Source organism: Telopea speciosissima, chromosome 1 (assembly GCF_018873765.1).
Source record: "Telopea speciosissima isolate NSW1024214 ecotype Mountain lineage chromosome 1, Tspe_v1, whole genome shotgun sequence".
In the NCBI taxonomy this organism is placed as follows: Eukaryota; Viridiplantae; Streptophyta; class Magnoliopsida; order Proteales; family Proteaceae; genus Telopea; species Telopea speciosissima.
Genome location: NC_057916.1, coordinates 59,445,419 through 59,465,209, shown reverse-complemented (window position 1 = coordinate 59,465,209; position 19,791 = coordinate 59,445,419). Strand labels below are relative to the sequence as shown.

Sequence of the window (19,791 nt, the reverse complement as noted above, 5' to 3'; positions counted from 1 at the left end):
ATTTATGTGTGAAATCTTAGGGCATAAAGCATACATTTTATCACATTGGACAGAGTTACTTTGGTGCTTTCTTGTGCTTTTTAGGTTTTGGGCTATTTTGGGCTATTCTAGACTATCGGGAGCTGCATGTCCCAAGTTACACGTAAATTTGCCAATTTTCTTTCCATGGCTATAAAGAAGACTAAATTTGGAGCAAGATGGACGTGACAGAATGCAAGTACGCATTCGTTTAGGCCACCATGCACTCGATTATTCTTTTCAGGCCAGGAAAGGATAATGGGTCAGAAAAGAGTTGTAGTGCAAGCCCATAGTCATTTTGCCACTGCCCAAGGACATTTTTGATATTATAGAAGATATCTCTAAGCAATGGTGGAGATCTACTGCAAGTACAGGACCGTTACGGCAATTTTTCATTCTTGAAGAGAGAGAAGGACTGCTACCCACATGGAGGGACCCACAATGCCACTAGATTCCATTATTTTTGAAGGCCCACTACTGTCCACGATTTTTATTGGGCTGCACCCAAAAGGAAGCACAAGTTAGAATTAGAAATTTACTTTTCTAGAAATAGAAGGTTTATGTAGCTAGGATTCTCTTCTCTCCCTCTTTCTATTTTTCTCTTTTTTCTTGGGATTCAAGGCATTGTAAAGGAGGAAGGAGAAGGGAATATTCTCTTAACTCTCCCACTCTCTCTCTCCTCTCCATGTTTTTTAGAGGGCCCTCCCTCTCTCTTCTCTTCTTCTCCCCTTCCCCCTATAAATACTCCCCTTCTTCTCTTGTAAAGTTGTTCATTCACTTAGTAAAATTTCTTCTCTTCTTCTAGTTTTTGGCTTTCTAAGTTCTAGTTTGCTTTTTTGATTTTTATTTCATGGTTGTAATGCTTTTGATTCATGCTTTAATTTTATGTCTTCAATATGGTTGTAATAATTCTAGTTTAGTTTCAAGCTTTCTAGTCTAAGTTCCTAAGTTGATGACAAGACTTGGAGATTTAGAAGAGGAAGCCATGCAAAGTTTGTTCAAGTATTCAAGCTCTTCAATTACATTCATGCAAGTAATTTCAATTCGTGTCAAGCACATCTAGGTTTTTACTCTCTAAACTCTTAAACTCATTCTCCCTCTCTTCTATCTCATTCTCTCTTCTTCTATCTCATTCTCCTTCTTCTTCTTTTATTTTGTTTATGTGGTTGTGGTGTGTGGCTGCAATTTATCCCTTCCAATCCGCGTTAGTTTGATAGGTTAGATGGATATGTGTTAGGACGCCAATTTAATTCGTTAGATGCTTGTGAGTTAGGATCTGTTAGTTTGTTAGTTTAATTAGTTTAATTTAACACTTTAATGTGGTTCACTTTGCATTACTTTAAAGTGAGGAAAATATGGTGGCGTATATCTCCTTGAGTTTGACCCGTAGCTACGATTGATCCATACGCTTGCAGTTATTATTTTGTGCAAACAAGTTCTTGGCGCCGTTGCCAGAGAGATTATTGTCCACTTTATTTTTCTTATTTTTAAGTTGTTCGAAGTGCTTTAATTTACTCTCTTTCTCTTCCTCTTTTTCGAAAAAAATAAAAGTTTTTGAAAACTTCTTCTTGTTTCTCTTCTGTTTCAAATAGTGTGCGCCCAATCTAAAGTCCTTCATATGCTCTAACCCTCCATTTTTTAGTGTCCCTCATGGGATTAAGTTACCTATGACGCTACATCTTGACTCGATTAGGTGGATTGGCATGTGACTTATCTTTAGAGGTGACCATTCTTGATAACAGGAAAGCAACATAGTGAGTGATTTTAGAGACAAAAATGTATAGTAGTCCACCCTACGTTAAAATCCACTTGAAGTCGCACGTAGGTGGCTATAGAAGACTATACGGGTTCCCTTACTGTCAACCTATGTCATCCTTACAGCTTTGGAACCATTGTTTCGATTCTTGAGGGATAGATGCACTATCTACCTTGGACTCCCTCTTATTTTTAGTATTTTTTTCTTAAGTCTTTTATTCTTCTTTAATTTTTCTAAAGGAGACCTCATATCTGTTTAGGTGGCTACGGTGTGGACTCGTGATTCATCTAATCGTCATATTAGAATACCACCTTCTCCACTACCCTTAACCCCAACTTTGACCATGGGTGACCAACAACCCAAGAGTCTTAGGGATAGGTTTTACCCTACTAGGGCTGCACAGCCTTCTTGCATCAACTTACCACCTGTTACAGGAAACAATTATGAACTCAAGAACAACTTCATTAGCATGCTACCCCACTTCCATAGGATGGCCAATGAAGATGCATATCTCTTCCTCTCGGAATTTGAGGAGGTCTGTGTTCTAATTAAGGTCCATAATTTGACTGATGATGCAGTTAGGTTTAGGTTTATACCCTTTGCCCTGAAAGACCAGGCCAAGAAGTGGCTCTATGGACTGCCTACTAATTCCATTACCACATGGGATCAGTTTATCATTGTCTTCTTGAGAAAATTTTTCCCTCTTTACAAGACCAATAAGCTCAAGAGTGACATACTCCAGTTTAGGCAAAAACCACTTGAGTCATTTTCTAAATTCATGGAAAGATTCAAGGACCTTGATGAGCACATTTATGTGTGAAATCTTAGGGCATAAAGCATACATTTTACCACATTGGACAGAGTTACTCGGTGCTTTCTTGTGCTTTTCAGGGTTTAGGTGAATTATTGTGAAAATGGAAGAAATGATGCTAAAGAGATGTTTTTAAGCTTTTTAGAGGTGTTACTAGTATGGATGCTTAGCCCATCGAGTCAGCTTCGCAACGATTCAAACGGCACTTGATTCTGAGTTGAAACGAAGAAGTTATGGCCGTTTCCGTAACGATGCGCGAAAATGGTCTGTAGGGGTTTATTTATAATTATTAACAGTTGGACGGGGATAAAGTGAAGCGAAAGTTCGGATTTTAGAGGCCTTAATGCAATTATCAGAAGTTACTTTACTGTACCCGAAAGATTCCATTTGGAAGGCTCTGGACAGTCCAACTTCAACTTGAGATATCTTGGGCTCCCCAACTCCGAATTGGACGAAATTTGGGTCTATTTTGGGTGATTTTTCGCAAGGAACACAATGGTGAGGCCTATATAAGCACCCCATGCTCCACGTTTTCTGAAGGACAGAATGAATATTTTATTTATTCTTAAAGGAATCCTAGTCATCACCCTTACTCTCTCTCTCCTCCAACTTCTCAAGGGCACTTCTGAAATTCTACTTGTGATAGATTTATATTTTCTCATCTATGGAAGGTTGAAAAATCAAAGATGCTTTGATTTTATTGCTTGGAGAAGATATCTACAAAGAAAAGGAAGCACTTGTTAGAAATGGAAGTTTATTTTTCTAGAAATAGAAGGTCTATGTAAACAATCTTCTCTTCTTCTTTTTTCTATTTTGTTTCTTTTTCCTTACGATTCAAGGCATTGTAAAAGAGGAAAGAGAAGAGAATATTCTTTTTTCTTAGGAAATATTTCTCCTACACTTCCATCTTCTCTCTTCTCCTCTCTTCCACCTATAAATACCCCCTACCTCTCTTGTAAAAATTGCTCATTCACTCAGTGAAATTTCTTCTCTTCTTCTCCTTCTAATTAGTGATTTTTGGCTTTTCTAAGTTCTAGTTTGCTTTTATGATTTTTAGTTAATGGTTATAATAGGTTTAGTTTATGCTTTAATTTCAATTTAAGTCTTCAATTGGGTTATAATTTCTTAATTCTAGTTTAGGTTTTAAGCCTTCTAGTCTAAGTTCTTAAGTTGATGACAAGACTTGAAGATTTAGAAGAGGAGGCCATGGTAAGTTTATGCAAGTATTCAAGCTTTTCAATTACATTCATGCAAGCACATCCAGGTTTTACTAACTAAACTCTTAATCTCATTCTCCATCTCCTCTATCTCTCTCTATCTTCTTCTTCTTCCCCCTCTATTTCTTTTATTTTAATTTTATATGGTTGTGGTTTATGGATGCATTTTTATTTCCTTTTTTTTTTTTATATGGTTAGTATGTGTGGTTGTATTTTTATTCCTTTCAATTCGCTTTAGTTTGATAGGTTAGATGCTCATGTGTTAGGACGCCGATTTAATCCCTTAATTTTGTTAGATGCTTATGAGTTAGGATGCATTGATTTTTGTTAGTTTAATTTAACACTTTAATTTGGTTCACTTTGCATTACTTTTAAGTTAGTTAAATAGAGTGGCGTATATCTCCTCGTGTTCGACCCGTAGCTACGATTGACCTGTACGCTTGCGGTTTTATTTTAACTCAAACAAGTTTTTGGCACCGTTGTCGGGGAGATTATTGTCCATTTTATTTATATGATTTTTAAGTAGTTCGAAGTGTTTTAGTTTATTATTTTCTCTTCTTTTTCTGGAAAAAAAAAATTCAATTTTTGAAAACCTCTTCTTGTTTCTCTTCTGTTTCAAATAGTGTGCGTCCAATCTAAAGTCCTTCATATGGTTCAATCCTCCATCTTTTGGTATCCCTCATAGGATTAAGTTACCTATGACGCTACATCTTGACTTGGTTGGGTGGATTGGCATGTGACTTATCTTTGGATGACCACTCTTGATAACAGGAAAGCGACATAGTGAGAGCGTTGGAAACATAAACGTATAGTAGTCCTCCACTTTACATCAGAATCCATTTGGAGTCACCCGTAGGTGGCTATAGAAGACTATACAGGTTCCCTTGCTGTTAACCTATATGGCATCCTTACAGCTTTTGAACCATTGTTTCGCTTTTTGAGGGATAGAGATGCACTATCTACCTTGGGCTCCCTCTTGTTTATAGTTTTTTTTTTTAAGTGTTTTATTTTTCTTTAATTTTTCTAAAGGAGACCTCATATCTGTTTAGGTGGCTAAGGTGTGGACTCGTGATTCAAGTAATCGTCTTATTAGAAGACCACCTTCTCTAGCACCTTTGACCATGGGTGACCAACAACCCAAGACTCTTAAGGATAGGTTTTACCCCACCAGGGCTGCACAACCCTCATGCAGTAATATGCCTATTGTTACAGGGAATAACTATGAACTCAAGACCAACTTCATCAGCATGCTACCCCATTTCCATGGGATGGCTAATGAGGATGCATATCTCTTCCTTAGGGAATTTGAGGAGGTCTGTGTTCTAATTAAGGTCTAGAATTTGACTGATGATGCAGTTAGGCTTAGGTTTATACCCTTTGCCCTGAAAGACCAGGCCAAGAAGTGGCTCTATGGACTGCCAACAAACTCCATTAATACATGGGATGAGTTCGCCATTGTCTTTTTGAGAAAATTCTTTCCTCTTCACAAGACCAATAAGCTTAAAAGTGACATCCTCCAGTTTAGGCAGAAACCACATGAGTCCTTTTCTAAATTCATGGAAAGATTCAAGGACCTCCTCTTAGAATGCCCTCACCATGGTTTTGACTTGTGGCAACTATGCCAAATTATTTATGAGGGTATTGATTATCAGACCAAGCAACTTGTAGAGTCTATATGTCCAGCAGGCTTTACTTCTTTTTCTGAGGAGAATGATGCATGGACATTCTTAACCAACTTGGCTGATAAGACTAGGGAATGGGAATCTTCCCAAGAGGCTGAAAGGACCACTAAGGGGTATGTCATTGAGGGTATGCCAGCCAAGGAGGCCAAACTTGACAGCCTCATAAAATGGTTGGAGTCCATAGTTCTTAAAGAGTCTAACTAGTTAATTCGGTCAACCAGGTCAACCATGTGTCGGTATGCAGTTGGTGCCAAACCCCTGAACACCTTTCTGAGGAATGCCCCAACACCTTGGTGGGCAATTCCAGCACTGAGAATGTAAGTGCTCTCTACCAAAATAACCCATATAGCAATACTTACAATCTAGGATAGAGAAATCACCCCAATTTCTCATGGAATCAAGGGAACCAAGCAGGCCCATCCAATTTTAACCATCAAGGCCAGGTTGGTGCCCAAAGGTCCAACTATGCACCACAAAGCCAAAGAATGTCTCCTAACCCCTTTCCCCCTCGTCCTCATCCAAGACCTTCTATTAATTCTGCTAGGCCTCCTCTCCTTGCACCTTATCAGCAACCCCCAGGGTTTACCAATACAGGAGAGGCAACAAGGCTGAATGAGATAGACAACAAGATAGCTCTTCTCATGACAAGTCACAATAACATGGAAAAACAACTCACCCAACTTGTCACAATCCTGCATGAGAGGGAAACAGGGAAGTTACCTAGCCAGTCTGAGCCAAATCCTAGGCATCATGTTCATATTCAGCAAGGTACCCAAGCTCCTCCAACCAATGGTGCACAAGGCCAACAGCACCAAGGGCCCTCCAGACAGGTAAATGTTGTTTATGCTTTAAGGAGTGGCCGTGAGTATTAACAGGCTAGTGCACCTCAGTCTTTACCATCTCATACTCATGTTGACTCTCCCCCTTCTGAAGAGGCCATTGAAGTGCCTACTATTCCAGGTTCGTCTGATGAACCTAAAGATATACCAGATGATTTGGTTGAGGAAACCAAAGAGGATTCTGTTGAGGAAGTTAAAAAGACCAACCCTGAAAGAATTTATACCCCACCTGCCCCTTTCCCAAATAGGTTGGTTAGCAAGAAGTTTCATTCTGTGGAGAAGATATTGGATGTGTTCAAACAGGTTCAGGTGAATATCCCCTTGTTGGATACTATTGTCCAGATTCCCGCTTATGCTAAAGTCCTCAAAGACTTATGCACCCAAAAGCGGACCACCAATGTGCCCAAAAAGGCATTCTTGGCTGCTAACATTAGTTATCTAATCTCACAGTCAGTAGCAGCCAAGTATAAGGATCCTGGAAGCCCCACCATCTCTTGCACTATAGGCCATACTACTATTGATCATGCCTTATTGGACCTTGGTGCAAGTGTGAACCTCTTATCCTTTCATGTCTACCAACAATAAGGACTGGGAGAACTGAAATCGACCAAAATTACTCTTCAACTTGCAGATCGATCGGTTAAAGTTCCTAAGGGAATGATTGAGGATGTCCTGTTGAAGGTTGGGAAATTTATTTTTTCTGTGGATTTTATTATTTTAGATACCCAACCCACTACCAACTTCAAGGACCAAATCCCAATCATATTAGGTAGACCATTCCTAGCTACCAGTAATGCTTTAATCAATTGCAGGAATGGTCTCATGAAATTATCTTTTGGCAATACTTCTATTGACTTCAATGTGTTTAGGTTGGGCAAGCAGTCTGACATGGATGAAGAGGTGCATATGCTTCAAGGATTTCCCAATGATATTGATACGTTCTTTGAGATTGATTTTGATTCAGGATTTCAAGAATGTATGCAGGAATTGGAGGGTGTTGATGATATCCCCTTATCTGAGGTCTGGAGCATCCAACCACCTTTGGAGACCCTTGAACCCCTATCCACTTCCATTCCCAAACCCTCTATTATTGAGCCCCCCACATTAGAGTTGAAGGCATTGCCCTCCAACCTCAAGTATGCCTTCTTAGGACATGATCATACTCTTCCTGTTATTATTGCTTCTGATTTGACTTCTATTCAGGAAAAAGAGTTGATTAAGCTTCTAAAGTACCATAAGGAAGCCATAGGTTGGATCATGTCTGACATCAAAGGTATTAGCCCCTCCATTGTTCAACATCATATACATCTAATAGAGAGTTCCAAACCTTCTAGGGAACCCCAAAGGAGGGCTAATACTGTGATGAAAGAGGCAATCAAGAAAGAGATCCTAAAATGCTTGGATCATGGCATCATTTATCCTATTTCTGATAGCCAATGGGTGAGTCCTGTGCAGGTTGTGCCTAAGAAAGGAGGAGTCACTGTAGTTGAGAATGCCAATAATGAGTTGATTCCAACCCGTATCCAAACGGGATGGAGAGTGTGCATTGACTATAGGAAATTGAATGCGGCAACTTGGAAGGACCACTTTCCCTTGCCTTTTATTGATCAGATGTTAGAGAGACTAGCTGGCCATGAATATTATTGTTTTCTTGATGGTTATGCAGGCTATAACCAAATCCCTATTGCTCTAGAGGACCAACACAAAACCACTTTCACATGCCCTTATGGAACCTTTGCTTACCGGCGTATGCCTTTTGGGCTTTGCAATGCCCCTGCTACATTCCAATGGTGCATGATGAGTATCTTTTCTGATATGGTAGAGCACTTCTTAGAGGTGTTTATGGATGATTTCTCTATTCATGGCTCTACCTTTTCTCATTGCTTGCATCATCTCTCTTTGATTCTTAAAAGATGCATAGAAAAGAACTTGGTCCTGAATTGGGAGAAGTGCCACTTCATGGTGAAGCAAGGCATAGTTCTTGATCACATTGTGTCCAAAGAAGGGATCAAGGTTGATAGATCTAAGGTGGACCTTATAGCCAATTTACCACCACCTAAGAGTGTGAAGGACATTAGATCTTTTCTTGGCCATGTACGTTTTTATAGAAGATTCATCAAGGATTTTAGCCAGATAGCTAGACCTCTCACCTCTCTTTTGGCAAAGGACTGCCCATTTGATTTTTCTTCTGAGTGTCGTGATAGTTTTGAGCAATTGAAAAAAGCTTTGACCTCAGCCCCCATTATTCAAGCTCCAAATTGGACAGTTTCATTTGAGTTTATGTGTGATGCCTCTGATTTTGCTATAGGGGTTGTTCTTGGGCAAAGAATCAACAAATTGCCCCATGTGATTTATTATGCAAGTAGGACTCTTAATGATGCACAGCTTAATTATACCACCACTGAGAAAGAATTTTTAGCTATTGTGTTTGCTTTAGAGAAGTTTAGGCCCTACTTGGTTGGATCACATGTGATTGTTTATACTGACCATGCAGCTATCAAATATTTTATGCAGAAGAAAGATGCCAAGGCTCGCCTCATTAGGTGGGTCCTTTTGTTTCAAAAATTTGATCTTAAAATTAGGGATAAGAAAGGGTGTGAAAATTTGGTTGCAGACCATGTATCCCGGCTACCTAATTCCTTGACTGTTGATTCTCCAGTCAACGAGAATTTTTTTGATGAGTATCTGATGGCAGTGTCTAGTGAACCTTGGTTTGCTGACATTGTTAATTATCTGGTTACGGGTGTGACACCTGTACATTGGCCCACCCAAGATAAGAATCGTTTCTTTTTACAAGTTAAGTATTTCTTTTGGGATGATCCTTATCTTTTTAAGACCTGCCCGAATCAAGTAATTCGGAGATGTGTCCCTGATCATGAGCAACAATCTGTCTTATCTTTTTGCCATGATCAAGCTTGTGGAGGCCATTTTGGGCCTAATAAGACTGCGGCCAAGGTTTTACAGTGTGAATTTTATTGGCCTAGTTTGTTTAAAGACGCTTTTACTTATTGCAAGACACATTCTTCATGCCAATCCTTAGGGCGTCTTACTAAGAGAAATATAATGCCCCTCAATCTAATTCTGGTGGTTGAGGTGTTTGATGTATGGGGTATTGATTTCATGGGGCCTTTCCTTAACTTTTTTGGTAACCTATATATATTGCTTGTTGTGGACTATGTGTCCAAATGGATTGAGGCAGTTGCTTGTAAAACCAATGACCACAAAGTAGTTGTGAAATTTTTGAAGGAGAACATCTTCTCCCATTTTGGTACTCCCCGGACTATCATTAGTGATCGGGGCAAGCATTTTTGTAATTGGCCTTTTGAGGCCCTCATAAGAAAGTATGGTGTCGTCCATAAATTGGCCACACCCTACCATCCCCAAATCAGTGGCCAGGTTGAGGTTTCAAATAGGCAGATGAAGCAAATTCTTGAGAAAACCATCAACCTGAACTGCAAGGATTGGTCTAACCGATTGGTAGATGCGTTGTGGGCCCATAGGACAGCCTTCAAGATTGATCTTGGTCAATCTTCGTACTGTCTAGTGTATGGAAAGGCATGTCACTTACCTGTAGAGATTGAGCATAAGGCCTTTTGGGCTATCAAGAGCTTAACTTTGACTTACCACTGCAGGTGCCCATAGGAAACTCCAACTATCTGAGTTGGAAGAGCTTAGGAATGAGGCATATGAGAATGCCCGGATTTACAAGAAAAAAACCAAGGCTTTCCATGATAGGCACATTTTGAGAAAATCTTTTGAGGTAGGCCAGAAAATTTTGTTGTACAATTCTCGTTTGCATATCTTTCCAGGTAAGCTGCGATCTAGATGGGATAGCCCCTATATTGTTCAAAAAATTTATCCTCATGGGGCTGTTGAAGCCCTCAATCCAAGTACAGGAGCTACTTTCAAGGTCAATGGCCAAAGATTGAAGCCATACATAGAGATGCCTACTCCAGTTGAAGAAGAGGTCATGGATCTCCATGAGCCTCTTTACCTTGACCCCTGATATCCTGGTATGTATCCCCTCCCTTGTCCTTATTCTTTCTTTTCTGTATGCATTAAGGACACTGCATGAATTAAGTGTGGGGGTGTGTGTTGGACTTTATTTATGAATTTTATGAATTTTGATTGTGGCGATAGTTTTTGGTTATGTGCATAACTCTCTTCGATTTGCAAAGCGAGAGTGAGAGGGAATTAGGTGCCCTAGCATGCGAAATAATAAAAAAATCCCTTTTCAAGGATGGTAGTTGGTTTGTATCCGATGATGGGGATTGAGTTTGAAAATATGAGTGCTACTTCATGTGATGGTTAGATTCCTCTATGTGTTTATGGACCCCTTTGATCTTTTGGCTAGTAGTTGAGACCAATTTGTTTGTGGCAAGGCATGAAAGTCAAAAAAGAAAAAAAAAAAAAAAAAAAAAAACTCTTGCATCAATGTCTCAATGTCTTATGGATACATGCAAAAAGCAAAGTTACCAAGTATTTGGGTGTCTGGTGTATGCTCCACCATGTCATTCAGAGAATAGTAGTAGAGTAGAAAAAGAGTTTGTTCTTGAGAAAGAAAAAAAAAAAAAAAAAAGCTTTTGCCTTAATGCCTGGAAAAAAAAGTATGGTAAAAAATACTCAATGCCTAAGTCTTTGGTTCCATCAGTGCTATGAGTGGTTTACTTGAAGGTGAGTAGTGTTAAAAAAATACGAGGAGATCCCTTGACCTTGATACATGCTTGTTACTTGAATTGATGTGGGGTAATAAAATTCAAGTGTGGGGGAACCTTTGGCTCCTTAATCTTTAGTTGAGTACTTCTTTGAGATTGTGTGCCCTATCTTACTTATGCCATGAGAAAAATTTACGTCATTCTTTTTTATTTATTGAATTTTGGGTGTATATTCACTGCAAACACCCATGAGACACAACTCGTCCATTAGGGGTAACCTAGGGGTTGAAAGGCTTGTTGCACATGCTAAGTGCAACCATGATTCCTACGAAAGTGAGTTAGGATGTTTTTTTTTGCATTCTAGGTTAGTTTATCTTTTGTTTTACTTGAGGACAAGTAACGTTCAAGTGTGGGGGAATCTGATGAGCACATTTATATGTGAAATCTTAGAGCATAAACCATACATTTTACCACATTGGACAAAGTTACTTGGTGCTTTCTTGTGCTTTTCAGGGTTTAGGTGAATTATTGTGAAAATGGAGGAAATGATGCTAAAGAGATGTTTTTAAGTTTTTTAGAGGTGTTACTAGTATGGATGCTTAGCCCATCGAGTCAGTTTCGCAACTGTTCAAACGGCACTTGATTCCGAGTTGAAACGAAGAAGTTATGGCCGTTTCCGTAACGACGCGCGAAAATGGTCTGTAAGGGTTTATTTATAATTATTAACAGTCGGACGGGGACAAAGTGAAGCTGAAGTTCGGATTTCAGGAGCCTTAATGCAATTATCAGAAGTTACTTTACTGTACCCGAAAGATTCCATTTGGAAGGCTCTGGACAGTCTAACTTCAACTTGAGATATCTTGGGCTCCTCAACTCCGAATTGGACGAAATTTGGGTCTATTTTGGATGATTTTTCGCAAGGAACACAATGGTGAGGCTTATATAAGCACCCCATGCTCCACGTTTTCTGAAGGATAGAATGGGTATTTTATTTATTCTTAAAGGAATCCTAGTCATCACCCTTACTCTCTCTCTCCTCCAACTTCTCAAGGGCACTTCTGAAATTCTACTTGTGATAGATTTATATTTTCTCATCTATGGAAGGTTGAAAAATCAAAGATGCTTTGATTTTATTGCTTGGAGAAGATATCTACAAAGAAAAGGAAGCACTTGTTAGAATTGAAAGTTTATTTTTCTAGAAATAGAAGGTCTATGTAAACAATCTTCTCTTCTTCTTTTTTCTTAGGATTCAAGGCATTGTAAAAGAGGAAAGAAAAGCGAATATTCTCTTTTCTTAGGGAATATTTCTCCTACACTTCCATCTTCTCTCTTCTCCTCTCTTCCACCTATAAATACCCCCTACCTCTCTTGTAAAAATTGCTCATTCACTTAGTGAAATTTCTTCTCTTCTTCTCCTTCTAATTTGTGATTTTTTGCTTTTCTAAGTTCTAGTTTGCTTTTATGATTTTTAGTTAATGGTTATAATAGGTTTAGTTTATGCTTTAATTTCAATTTAAGTCTTCAATTGGGTTGTAATTTCTTAATTCTAGTTTAGGTTTTAAGCCTTCTAGTCTAAGTTCTTAAGTTGATGACAAGACTTGAAGATTTAGAAGAGGAGGCCATGGTAAGTTTATGCAAGTATTCAAGCTTTTCAATTACATTCATGCAAGCACATCCAGGTTTTACTATCTAAACTCTTAATCTCATTCTCCATCTCCTTTATCTCTCTCTATCTTCTTCTTCTTCCCCCTCTATTTCTTTTATTTTAATTTTATATGGTTGTGGTTTATGGATGCATTTTTATTCCCTTATTTCTTTTTATATAGTTAGTATGTGTGGCTGTATTTTTATTCCTTTCAATTCGCTTTGGTTTGATAGGTTAGATGCTCATGTGTTAGGACGCCGATCTAATCCCTTAATTTTGTTAGATGCTTATGAGTTAAGATGCATTGATTTTCGTTAGTTTAATTTAACACTTTAATTTGGTTCACTTTGCATTACTTTTAAGTTAGTTAAATAGAGTGGCGTATATCTCCTCGTGTTCGACCCGTAGCTACGATTGGCCCATACGCTTGCGATTTTATTTTAACTCAAACAGACCTCCTCTTAGAATGCCCTCACCATGGTTTTGACTTGTGGCAGCTATGCCAAATTATTTATGAGGGTATTGACTTTCAGACCAAGCAACTTGTAGAGTCCATGTGTCCTGCAGGCTTTACTTCTTTTTCTAAGGAGAATGATGCATGGACATTCTTAACCAACTTGACTGATAAGACTAGGGAGTGGGAATCTTTTCAAGAGGCTGAAAGAGCCACTAAGGGGTACCTCATCGAGGGTATGCCAGCCAAGGAGGCCAAACTTGACAGCCTCATAAAAAGGTTGGAGTCCATAGTTCTTAAAGAGTCTATACCAGTTAACCAGGTAAACCATGTGTTTATATGCAGTTGGTGCCATATTCCTGGACATCTTTTGGAGGAATGTCCCAACACTTTTGTGGGCAATTCCAACACTAAGAATGTAAGTGCTCTCTATCAAAATAATCCATATAGCAATACTTACAATCCAGGATGGAGAAATCACCCTAATTTCTCCTGGAACCAAGCAGGCCCATCCAACTTTCACAATCAAGGCCAGCTTGGTGTCCAAAGGCTCAACTTTGCATCACAAAACCAAGGCATGTCTCCTAACCCCTTCCCCCCTCGTCCTCCTCTAGGACCTTTTATAAATTCTGCTAGGCCTCCTCTCCTTGCACCTTATCAGCAACCCCTAGGGTTTACCAATACAGGAGAGGCTCTAAGAAATGGTGAGATGGAGAAAAGGATTTCCCTTATAGAGAAGCAACTCACCCAGATTGTCACAATCTTGCATGAGAGGGAAACAGGAAAGTTACCTAGCTAACCTGAGCCAAATCCTAGGCATCAAGTTCATATTCAGCAAGGTACCCAAGCTCCTCCACTCAACCCGGTACAAGGCCAATAGCTTCAAGGGCCCTCCAGCCAGGTTAATGTTGTATATGCTTTAAGGAGTGGTCGTGAGTATCAATAGGCTAGTACACCTCAGTTTTTACCATCTCATACTCCTGTTGACTCTCCCCCTTCTGAAGAGGCCATTGTAGTGCCTACTATTCTAGGTTCGTCTGATGAACCTGAAGAAATTCCAGATGATTTGGTTGAAGAAACCAAAGATGATTCTGTTGAGGAAGTTAAAAAGACCAACCCAGAAAGAATTTATACCCCACCTGCCCCTTTCCCAAATAGGTTGGTTAGCAAGAAGTCTCCTTCTGTGGAGAAGATATTGGATGTGTTCAAACAGGTTCAGGTGACTATCCCCTTGTTGGATGCCATTGCCTAGATCCCCACTTATGCTAAAGTCCTCAAAGACTTATGCACCCAAAAGCGGACCACCAATGTGCCCAAAAAGGTATTCTTGGCTACTAACATTAGTTCTCTCATCTCACAGCCAGTAGCAGCCAAGCATAAGGATCCTGGAAGCCCCACCATCTCTTACACTATAGACAATACCACTATTGATCATGCCTTATTAGAGCTTGGTGTAAGTGTGAACCTCTTACCCTTTCATGTCTACCAACAACTGGGAATGGGAGAGATGAAACCCACCAAAATCACTCTTCAGCTTGCAGATCGATCGGTTAAAGTTCCTAAGGGAATGATTAAGGATGTCCTATTGAAGGTTAGAGAATTTATTTTTCCTGTGGATTTTATTATTTTAGATACCCAACCTACTACCAACTTCAAGGACCAAATCCCTATCATCTTGGGTAGGCCATTCCTAGCTACCAGTAATGCTTTAATCAATTGTAGGAATGGTCTCATGAAATTATCTTTTGGCAATACTTCTGTTGACTTTAATGTGTTCAGGTTGCGCAAGCAGCCTGATATGGATGAAGAGGTACATATGCTTCAAGGATTTTCCGATGATGTTGATACTTTCTTTGAGATTGATTTTAATTCGGGATTTCAGGAATATATGCAGGTATTGGAAGGTGTTGATGATACCTCCTTATCTGAGGTCTGGAGCAACCAACCACCATTGGAGCCCCTTGGACCCCTATCCACCTCAATTCCCAAACCCTCTATTATTGAGCCCCCCACATTAGAGTTGAAGGCATTGCCCTCCAACCTCAAGTATGCCTTCCTAGGACATGATTATACTCTCCCTGTTATTATTGCTTCTGATTTGACTTCTATTCAGGAACAAGAGTTGATCAAGCTTCTAAAGGACCATAAGGAAGCCGTAGGTTGGACCATGTCTGACATCAAAGGTATTAGCCCCTCCATTGTTCAACATCGTATTCATCTGATGGAGAGTTCCAATCCTTCTAGGGAACCCCATAAGGGCTAATCCTGTGATAAAAGAGGCAATCAAGAAAGAGATCCTAAAGTGCTTTGATTATGGCATAATTTATCCTATTTCTGATAGCCAATGGGTAAGTCCTGTGCAGGTTGTGCCTAAGAAAGGAGGAGTCATTGTAGTTGAGAATGTCAATAATGAATTGATTCCAACCTGTATCCAAACGGGATGGAGAATGTGCATTGACTATAGGAAATTGAATGCGGCAACTTGGAAGGACCACTTCCCCTTGCCTTTTATTGATCAGATGTTAGAGAGACTAGTTGGCCATGAATATTATTATTTTCTTGATGGATATGCAGGCTATAACCAAATCCCTATTGCTCTAGAGGACCAACACAAGACCATTTTCACATGCCCTTATGGAACTTTTGCTTACCGGCGTATGCCTTTTGGGCTTTGCAATGCTCCTGCCACATTCCAAAGGTGCATGATGAGTATCTTTTCTGATATGGTAGAGCACTTCCTAGACGTGTTTATGGATGATTTTTCTATTTACGGCTCTACCTTTTCTAATTGTTTGCATCACCTTTCTTTGGTTATCAAAAGATGCATAGAAAAGAACTTGGTCTTGAATTGGGAGAAGTGCCACTTTATGGTGAAGCAAGGCATAGTTCTTGGTCACATTATGTCCAAAGAGGGGATTAAGGTTGATAGATCTCAGATGGACCTTATTGTCAATTTACCACCACTCAAGAGTGTGAAGGACATTAGATCTTTTTTGGGCCATGCAGATTTTTATAGAAGATTCATCAAGGATTTTAGTCAGATAGCTAGACCTCTCACTTCCTTTTTGGCAAAGGATTGTCCATTTGAGTTTTTCCCTGAGTGTCATAAGAGTTTTGAGCAATTGAAAAGAGCATTGACTTCAGCCCCCATTATGCAAGCTTCAAAATGGACAGTGCCATTTGAGCTTATGTGTGATGCTTCTGATTTTGCTATAGGGACTATTCTTGGGCAAAGAATCAACAAATTGCCCCATGTGATTTATTATGCAAGTAGGGCTCTTGATGATGCACAACTTAATTATACTACCACTGAGAAAGAATATTTAGTTGTTGTATTTGCTTTAGTGAAATTTAGGCCCTACTTGATTGGATCACATGTGATTGTTTATACTGACCATTCAGCTATCAAATATCTTGTGCAGAAGAAAGATGCCAAGGCTCACATCATTAGATGGGTCCTTTTATTGCAGGAATTTGATCTTAAAATTAGGGATAAGAAAGGGTGTGAAAATTTGGTTGCAGACCATCTATCCCGGCTGCCTAATTCTTTGACTGTTGATTCTCCAGTCAACGAGAACTTTCCTGATGAGTATCTGATGGCAGTGTCTAATGAACCTTGGTTTGCTGACATTGTTAATTATTTGGTTACGGGTGTGACACCTGCACATTGGTCCACCCAAGATAAGAATTGTTTCTTTTCACAGGTGAAATATTTTTTTTGGGATGATCCTTATCTTTTTAAGACTTGTCCAGATCAAGTAATCCGGAGGTGTGTTCCTGATCATGACCAACAATCTATCTTATCTTTTTGCCATGATCAGGCTTGTGGAAGCCACTTTGGGCCCAATAAGACTGCGGCCAAGGTTTTACAGTATGGATTCTATTGGCCTAGTTTATTTAAAGACGCTTTTACTTATTGCAAGGCATGTTCTTCATGCCAATCCTTAGGGCATCTTTGTAGGAGGAATATGATGCCCCTCAACCCAATTCTAGTGGTTGAGGTGTTTGATGTATAGGGTATTGATTTCATGGGGCCTTTCCCTAACTCTTTTGGTAACCTGTACATATTACTTGCTGTGGACTATGTGTCCAAATGGATTGAGGTAGTTGCTTGTAAGACTAATGACCACAAGGTAGTTGTGAAATTTCTAAAGGAGAACATTTTCTCCCGTTTTGGTACTCCTCGTGCTATCATTAGTGATTGGGGCAAGCATTTTTGTAACCGACCATTTGAGGCCCTCATGAGAAAGTATGGTGTCATCCATAAGTTGGCCACACCCTACCATCCCCAGACTAGTGGCCAAATTGAGGTTTCAAATAGGCAGATAAAGCAAATTCTTGAGAAAATCATCAACCCGAACCGCAAGGATTGGTCTAACCGGTTGGTAGATGCTTTGTGGTCCCATAGGACCGCCTTTAAGACCGACCTTGGTCAATCTCCATACCGTCTGGTGTATGAAAAGGAATGTCATTTACCTGTTGAGCTTGAGCACAAGGTCTTTTGGGCTATCAAGAAGCTTAACGTTGACCTACCCACTGTAGGTGCCCATAGGAAACTCCAACTATCTGAATTGGAAGAGCTTAGGAATGAGGCATATGAGAATGCCCGGATTTATAAAGCAAAAATCATGGCTTTCCATGATAGGCACATTTTGAGAAAATCTTTTGAGATAGGTCAAAAAGTTTTATTGTACAATTCTCGTTTGCACATCTTTCCAGGTAAGCTGCGTTCTAGATGGGATAACCCCTATATTGTTCAGACTGTTTATCCTCATGGGGCTGTTGAGGTTGCCAATCCTAGTACAGGTGCTACTTTCAAGGTAAATGGCCAAAGATTGAAGCCATACATTGAGATGCCCACTCCACTGGTAGAAGAGGTCATGGATCTCCATGAGCCTCTTTACCTTGGAGAATGACCTCCTAGTATGTTTGCCCTCCCTTGTCCTTACTCTTTCTTTTCTGCATGCATTGAGGACATTGCATAAATTAAGTGTGTGTGTGGGGGGTGTGTGTGCTTAATTGGTGAATTTTGTGAATTTTGATTGTGGTGGTAGTTTTGGTTTTGTGCATACGTCTCTTTGATTGTGAAGCGAGAGAGAGAGGGAATTAGGTGCCCTAGCATGCGAAATAATAAAAAAATCCCTTTTTAAGGACGGTAGTTGGTATGTATCCGGTGAGAGGGATTGAGTTAGAAAATATGAGCGTTATTTCATTTGATGACTAGATTCCTCTATGTGTTTTATGGACCCTTTGATCTTTTGGCTAGTAGTTGAGACCAATTTGTTTGTGGCAAGGCAAGGCATGAAAGTGAAAGTGAATGAAAGAAAAAAAAAAGAAAGAAACAGAAAAGAAAAGTGGAATTCCTTGGGACTAGACAGAGCACTGTGCCTCATGAAGCAGGGTGACTTGATCGAAATTCCTTGGAAGGAAACTCAAAAAAAAACTCTTGCATCAATGTCTCAATATCTTATGGATATATGCAAAAAGCGAAGCTACCAAGTATTTGGGTGTCTGGTGTATGCTCCACCATGTCATTCAGAGAACAGTAGTGGAGCAGAAATAGAGTTTACTGTTGTAAAAGAAAAGCTTTTGCCTTAATGCCTGAAAAAAAAGTATGGTAAAAAAATACTCAAAGACTAAGTCTTTGGTTCCATCGATGCTATGAGTGGTTTATTTGAAGGTGAGTAGTGTTCAGAAAATATGAGGAGATCCCTTGAACTTGATGCATGCTTGTTACTTGAATTGATGTGGGGTGATAAAATTCAAGTGTGGGGGACTCTTTGGCTCCTTGATCTTTAGTTGAGCATTTTTTGGGATTATGTGCACTTTCTTACTTATGCCATGATTGAAACTTGCAACATTCTTTCTTTTTATTGAATTTTGGGTGTATATTCACTGCAAACACCCACGAGACACAACTCGTCCACTAAGGGTAACCTAGGGGTTTAAAGGCTTGTTGCACATGCTAAGTGCAACCGTGATTCCTACGAAAGTGAGTTAGGATTTTTGCATTCTAGGTTAGTTTTTCTTTTTGTTTACTTGAGGACAAGTAACGTTCAAGTGCGGGAGAATCTGATGAGCACATTTATGTGTGAAATCTTAGGGCATAAAGTATACATTTTATTACATTGGACAGAGTTACTTTGGTGCTTTCTTGTGCTTTTCAGGTTTTGGGCTATTTTGGGCTATTCTGGGCTATCAGGAGTTGTATGTCCCAAGTTACACGTAAATTTACCATTTTTCTTTCCATGGCTGTAAAGAGGACTAAATTTGGAGCAAGATGGATATGACGGAATGCAAGTACGCATTCGTTTAGGCCACCATGCAATCGATTATTCTTTTCAGGCCAGGAAAGGATAATGGGTCAGAAAGGAGCTGTAGTGCAAGCCCATAGCATTTTGCCACTGTCCAAGGATATTTTTGACATTATAGAAGATATCTCTAAGCAATGGTGGGGATCTACTGCAAGTACAGGACCGTTACGATAATTTTTCATTCTTGAAGAGAGAGAAGGACTACTACCCACATGGAGGGACCCACACTGCCACTAGATTCCATTATTTTTGAAGGCCCACTACTGTCCACGATTTTTATTGGGCTGCACCCAATGCTCCACGATTTTGCTTGAGGACATGATGGGCATTGTGTTATTTGATTGAGTGGAAATCCTAGTCATCACCCTTGCTCTCTCTTTCCTCCAACTTTTCAAGGGCA

At 39.6% G+C, this 19,791-nt stretch overlaps 1 non-coding gene across 1 annotated transcript; it reads right to left on the bottom strand.

Annotated features, from left to right (window-relative positions):
• Window positions 1-5,298: 5,298 nt before the first annotated feature.
• LOC122649207 lies at window positions 5,299-5,405 on the bottom strand. The gene has a single exon (XR_006331182.1). It is a non-coding gene; the product is annotated as a small nucleolar RNA R71 (small nucleolar RNA).
• Between the last annotated feature and the right edge of the window lie 14,386 nt (window positions 5,406-19,791).